General features: G+C 25.3%; 1 protein-coding gene across 2 annotated transcripts in view; it reads left to right on the forward strand.

The window, feature by feature from the left end:
• Positions 1 to 3851: 3851 nt before the first annotated feature.
• The window catches only part of LOC107453216 (uncharacterized), a 134430-nt gene continuing 130538 nt past the window's right edge, over positions 3852 to 7743 (forward strand). For both annotated transcript variants that reach the window (XM_016069948.3, XM_016069949.3), the window contains exon 1: positions 3852 to 4205. The gene's annotated coding sequence lies outside the window, so the exon portion shown is untranslated. The remainder of the gene's footprint in view (positions 4206 to 7743) is intronic.

A 7743-nucleotide genomic window follows, 5' to 3' on the forward strand; every position in this document is an offset into this window, starting at 1 on the left:
TGTGAAGCGGGATTTTCTGCAGTAACAGCAACCAAAACAAAGCAACGGAATAAACTGGACAAAAGCAACACACATCGGGTGTCATTGTCTCTGATTACCCCCAGATGGAACCGTCTCATTGCAAAGAACAATCTCAGGGTTCTCAATGATTTAGCTTTCTATCAAGTCAAAATGTTAAATCACTTAATATTTATTTTTTGGTGTAACTGTATTTTATTTTGAAGGCATGTTTAAGTACAATTAATTGTACTATGAAGAAGTACAATTGGTGTACAATAATTAGTACGAGAATTCTACTTAAATCGAAATTGAATAGGAGAAAGTCAAATAATTAATTAAAAAAACCTGTACAAATTTTACAAAACTTAAAATTATTACACAAACGGCATTTCTAAGAAAAAAAATCGTAATTTCGGTAATAAAATTAGCATATGACGTATTTAAACTATTCAATTGATAATTTTTCTATTCTTTTAGTAATGGTTTACCAGATAATCTGGTTCCTAAAATTGCGATTCTTATTACTATGCATTTAGTAAAAATACGAAAAGTAAATATGATCGAATAAATGATTTTTATGCAATGCTCACTGTAAGGTATCATGGTAAAACTACCAAAATAAAAAAATTTCCCACCAAACAGTAATTTAATAAAACCATATTTTATTGCTTATTTCACAAAAAAAGTCATTGCCAAAGCTCCTCAGTAAAAATTACCACCCAATTTGGTGTTCCCATAGAGCCAGAAACATAATAAGTTTTACCATATTCTGTTAGATTTTTTTATACTTTTTTCTCACTGCAGCTTAAAGAAAATTTATTATATAAATTCAAATTTATTTCTCAATAAAAAGCAACGTTTCTAGAAACATGATATAATGATCCATTACTTAACTATTAATTATAAAAATATTTGCAAAAAGTTTTTCTGAATGTTAGAATTAATTTATTAGAATTAGAATTTATTGGAATTAATTTATTTGAATTAGAATTTATTAGAATTAATCTATTAGAATTAATTTATTAGAATTTATTAGAATTAATTTATTAGAATGATTAATTTACTTTCATATTTTGCGATACTGCAAACGTAATACATAGTAATATTAAAAATATCATCTTTAAACTCATTCAAATGAAAGCAAACATTTACTTAGAGTTTTTTATTCATTTACATTTGCTTTTGCTTTTTCAACAGTTTTAACTATAAAAACTATCTACAGAAGTAGCACAAAATAATCTTAACTCCGTTCGTGAAAAATTTATATTTACAGTAGTTTTTCTTACTGCAGAAAAATTAGAAAGTGTGCTGTGTCCATTATTTCCTTATGGTATGTTAAAAATAATAACCAAACATCTTAAAAATGCAAATATTTGCATCCATGAAGAATCTTTTTAGCTACAGTTGAAAGAGTATTAACTTGCATTATTAACTTTTAAAATTATACCAATTTCAAAATAATTTTATTTTTCTCTGAAAAAATGTCTTTCTAAATCAATACGCACAATTTTAATTTGCAATTGACGATTACCATCAATATGCGTTTTTTTGCAAAGGAAATTGGTATTTTATTGATGAATGTCTGAATTACCAAATATTTATAAAACTGCTGTTATTCAAATTGTAAAGGTTATTTTTAATTCTGCAGTTGCTGCACGAATTGTACTAATATTGATGTTGGACTTTGAAAGTCTTGAAAATATTATCAAAAAATAACGGTTTGTTTTTCTACTGTAGAATAATAAATAAATGAGTATGTATTGAGTATAATTAAACAGCAATACGTTAACAAAATAATTTAAAATTCGAAAGCAATAATAGCGAAAGCATTGTGCATGTACATTTAATTACATAATCTATGAAACTATTTAATAAAATTATATTTATGCCCTGCCCTAAGATGTCCTTTTGTGTCTTAAAATATCAAAATTACGAAAAAAATTTTTTTAATTTTGCCAAATAAAACTTTATTTATTTCAACAATATTCATCATTTCATACCGCTAATTCTACCTGTAATTTAAAATTGATGTATGAAATAGTAGAGAAGAGGAAAACACACTCTTTACTCACAACCCAGGTTAAATAAACTTTAACCTTTAGCTCTGTCTTTAGTACTCTCACTAAATTCAGATAGAAGTAGAATTTTGTTGCTTATCCATACGACATAAGTTTCCCCCTATTCATATGTTTATCAAAAAATAAACACTTCCCAACATATACAGAGGATTATCTACAAATTTGGATGTTGAGATCAATAATTAACTAACCCATGCGCTGAAGTATTTAAAAGTGTTTAGATGTGACAATAATTCTGATTTTTTTTTAAATTTAAGGAATAAAATTTTCGATACTAAGATGTAAATTCGAAAGTTGTAGATATATGTAATAAATATTTATAGCTAACTACCTCTCGCATTCATAATGCATTCTTAAGTAGTCCCCATATGTTAATATAATACTAAAGCTAGGCATCAGTCAGATGAATCCATAAAAACAACTTTTTATTTTAAATATATCTTTCGAACAAATTTCCAGAAACAGATGGGTTTTTCTCAAGTATTTATGTACCTCATTTTTTCAAAGATAATTTTAGGCATCAATATTTTTGAAAACAATAAACAATTTAAATATGGTAAAACAAGTTTTAAATACATTTTCATTTAATTTTATTTTCATATACAATATACATTGAAATTTAAGAAAAATATATGTATTTTTTCTTTGTTTTCGAGAAAGAATATTTCTTAAGAAATCCTGCACCAAATCTCTAGAAAGATGCAGAGGAAAAAAGATAAACTTAATTGTGGTGGCTTAAAGAGATGATTTTTAAACTCAATTTATCGTGTTATTTATTTTCAAAACTTAGAATCTAATTTATTTCGGTGAAATTAATCAAAAGATCAAGTATTATAAACTTTTAGAATTAAAACCAGTTTGTGCTTTAAAGCTACAAATACTGCACACACAATTAAACAAGGAGTAAAACTTCTAACTACACAATCTTACAAAAAACTGTTAATGTGACACGAATATTTTCGAATAAGGAATACAAGATTTTTTTCCCTTTCTAGCAAGAATATTTCCAAAGAAATTCAAAATCTATCTCTGAAAATATGCCAAAAAAGGGTACTCTAAACTTTATGTACATGTAGTTATAAAAATCGATGTTTAAACTTAATTTATGGAATAGTTTATATTTAAATCGCAATAATATATGTGATATTGGAATTAAGGAAAAATATTTGACAATGAATCATTAGTCTTTTAAAGTGCAATTCGAGCTTTCAACACTTAAAACGTAATGATAAATAATATAAGAGCTAAATCTTTAAATTGCATTTAATAAGACTAAATGTTAGTGAGTAAAGGTATTCTAACTATTATGTGTTATTGCATTCTAAGTATATTTTTATGGTATTCTATGGTATTGTTTAATTAATAAAAAAGTACATCTCTTCACAAAAAACAATTCATGATTTATCTATCACATGAAGAGAGAAAAAATACTCCCGAATTGATGTGGCAATATAAAGATGATTTTTAAATTACATTTATTGTAATGTCAATTCTTAAGAACGCAGTAGTCTCTTTGATAAACGTTATTTTCAAACACGATATTTTAAAATCTTAAAGCTTTAAAAGCAATCTGCAGTTTATAGCTACAATAACTATCTGCTTAAACATTTAAGAACCAGAGCTTTAAACCACACACTTTTAATAAGACTAAAAGTTAGTGCGACATGAATATTTTCAAAGAATAAAGACAAGTTCCTTTTATTCGCGAGCAAGAATATACCCAAAGAAATCCATCACCTATCTCTGGAAAGATGCGGAGAGAAAAGATACTCCAGAAAAGGATGGGTTATAGCGCGTGCGCCCTCTCTTTCACAACTCCCCGGTCCATGCAGGCCTTTTACTGATCCAGTCCATCGGTATGCAGCCGAATAGGCCGGTTGCTTTTCAATGCAGCTTATAAAGGACGAACTAGAATTTAGAAGAGAACATAAGTTTTTATTTTTGATTATTTTGCCATTTGTTTTCCTCGGTGTGAGACTGATGTACTATCTCCCATTAAACTGTATTAAAGATCTTTGGATCGAAAGACTGAATGAGGAGATTTATTGAATTGGGAGAAGTTGTGTGAAATGAAAACTGTGGGAGAGTTTTTTGAAGCACTTCGAATGAAGTTTTAAGTTTTATCTGGTAAGTTCGAGATTTGTTTTTTGAAATATTTTAGAAACTTTACCTACAATAATTATTTGTATTTATATATTGAATTGCTAATTTCTCGTGATGTTAAAATTGATATTTTGTGTTATTTTTATTATGAAAAGATATGCTTCTTCCCAAAAGCGAATTATATTGTTAATTGAATTAATTTCATTGGAAAGATTTAGCGTTATTAGTAAACATATATTTTATAAAAGCAAGATATATTACTGATTAAAAACTATGAAATATAACTAATGAATGAAAAATTTAAATTATTTGTTTTACGATTTATGCTTATTTTCGTTTTTACTTAATTAATTATTGGTGACAATTTTTTTCAATGGTTAAGAATGGAATAAAACGAAATTAAATATGTGATTATGAAATAGAGTTATTTATTACTCTAAATTATGAAATTCTATGGTAGTGTGGTCGATTATATCGGCTCAGTTTATTATACCTGTTGTGTAAACCTGCTTAAACACGTTTTCATGCTTCGATATTTTTTAAATCGTCAAACGCAGAATTTTGTTGTAAGTATAATTATTATTTAAAAGGAATGTTTTTAGTTTTATTTAATATTTATCTGAATTTAAAGCAAATGGAAAGTTTTTTTATGTTTTTTACTATTGCTTTATTATTTGATTGCTTTTAAAAGCACAGTGTGTTTAGCTTTTTGAAAAGATTAGTCATATACCACAGAATTGCGAATTAGAATATTCAGTATTCGAAACATAGAAGCATTAATTAATTTTCGATTTAGTGATTTTCAACCAAGTATTATATCTTAATGATTCAAGTCATTCATACAGCAACTGATAATTACTCCAAACCATATGAAATCGCTTAACAATATTTAATTTGCAATTTATTTAACCCATATAATGACATACGAATATGACAAAATTACTAATTATATCTGAGGTAAACTCAGAGTTACATTATTGCAATATTTCTTTAATTGATTTGAATCATATCAACTAAACAGAAGTAATAATATTCTTTTAAACTATTAAACAACTAATGTTCAAAATGTTTTGAGAAAGTAAACTTTCTGTCTCTGCATTTATTATTATTATAATATATATATATATATATATATCCACAATTAATATTAANTATATATATATATATATTATTGGCCAGAAAGTAAGATTGTATGATCATGTTTTCTCACATGAAGATCCACAATTAATATTAATATAAAATTAGAAAATTAGTATGAGTTACGAAAATATTGTTTGCTTGTAATGCATTTCTTCTTCCCCAATTTAATCTCAAATGTAGTGCTTATTTATAATAATTTCTTACATAGTATTCTCTGTTATTATTATATTTTTAATTTTTATTTTTATTTTAGCTTAAAGGCTTTACACTAAAAGAAGTGTTTCGTAGTTATAATGCTAACTTATTGCAACATTTTAGGATACACATCGTTAATTTGTTACCTAAACTTATTAACTAATGTGCATTCATTAAACAGTAAAGAAATTAAGGTAATGAATTCAAAATTGTGAAGCATTACAAGAAATTTGTGAAAATATGTAATGCGGAAAAGTAATATTGATAACATAATAATTTCCTTTTTTTTTTAATTTTAAACTACTAAAAATTTAGAAATGAATTTGAAACAATGCAAATAAAGTTGCAATTGCTGTAGAGCTAAATGAACAGGTTTAATTTCTAACCCAATGGATCATGGATGTCTTGGTATATTTTAACTAAATGCATTTTAATTCAGATATAACACCTAATTTGACATCAAGAAACAAAAATCACTCTATGTGGTAAGCGAAACGATCAGGGTCCAGAATCTCCTCTCAGGGTGGTTCCCAACTGGTGTTCCGTTAGAGCAAAAATAGGGTTCCGAAAAAAAGTACTTTTTTATTACACGGTAATAATTTTTGAAATCTATATTATTAGTAATAAGAGATGTATATTATTTATTAATAACCTATAATTTTTTTTTCGAAATTTCATTTCACTGTATAAAATTAAATTAAAATGCCAATAAAAGTGAAACAGAATTTCATTTTTCAATTTTCATTTATCTATTAACAATATATTTAATAACTGGTAAACCTGCACTGGTATTTCCAATTCGACTTTTCAAATCTAAATAAAATAACGAAATTCATTAATAAGGAAATATGTTTCTCTGGATACTATTTTCAACGGTTATAAAAACTCTTTTTTATCTTTTATTTCACCAAAAATCAAAATTCGGCTAATTTATTTCCTTTTAAGCTTATGTATTGACACCTGAAACAAATTTTAAACTAAATTAGATATAGCTCCAGGATTGGGAATTCAACTGTCGAATATTAAACCTAATTTAAAACTGCAAATGAACAAAACTATGAAAAAAATTCCTTTCCTCATATTTATTTTTGAATAATAAGCTTGCAATTATTTTTATGTATTTTAATATGTACAAAGTCGAAGTTCCGCCGAAAGAAGTTCGATCATTTATTGTTCTATAACCGGAAAAATTTCGGAATCCCTTATTAAAATAGTTTTAATGTTGTTGGTAACACAGCTACAAATAATCATAAAAAATTTATCAGAATTAAACGCAGTGGAAAATAAGGATAAATATTTGATTTTTACAAGACGTAGTTTAATTTTTATCAAATATTATATCATATCAATTAGTGACTTCATTATTCAAATGAAATGTTTCCTTCACAAATATTTTCATTTATAAAATATTTTCATTACAAATGTTTTTATTTAGAAAACATTTCAAAGGGATATACTTTAGAACATATGTAGATGAAAACGAAATATTTTAATAAATGCATTACGAAATTCTCATTTATATTAAAACTGTTTATAATTTTTCAGTAATTTTTGTTTGAAGAAAAAAAAAGGGTTTGATAGTTATGCAATTACTAGTATATAGGAAAATGCTATTTATTTTCACGAAAAATATTTATTTTTACTATGAAAATATGCAAAATAATTTTTATTCCTGTTTTAGAAAATTCACTTCTTTTACTTTGAAGTTTACATGAAAAATATAAAACTACTTCTAAAAACATAAATTTTCATAGTATGGTAAAACTTTTCAGAATGAAATTTGAGAGATAGATGCTTTGGTTATAAAAAATGCAAATTATTCGTTTCATGGCTTACTTGTAGGGCTCTTATTCTAGTTAAACAATATTAATAAATAGTTACATTAAATATAGTTAAACATATAGTTAAACTATATATTATATTATATATAGTTAAACATTATTAATCAATAGTTATATTAATCTGGTTCAACATTATCATATTATTAGTAAATTAAGCTTTTACTTATTTGGGTTTGCTTTAAATGTCTTATGTTTACTGAGTGTTTTGTTAAGTTAATGTTATTCTGTATGATGTAGATCGTATGATCACTTATGGATTGATTTAAATATGTTCTGCATTAAGAATAATACATATTAATTGTTAAGGTTTTTCAACAAGTCTTTGAGCACTTTACAAGAAACAGAACTTAATAATATTATGTATAACTTAATAATATATATATATA

This window comes from Parasteatoda tepidariorum, chromosome 1, assembly GCF_043381705.1.
Source record: "Parasteatoda tepidariorum isolate YZ-2023 chromosome 1, CAS_Ptep_4.0, whole genome shotgun sequence".
Classification (NCBI taxonomy): Eukaryota; Metazoa; Arthropoda; class Arachnida; order Araneae; family Theridiidae; genus Parasteatoda; species Parasteatoda tepidariorum.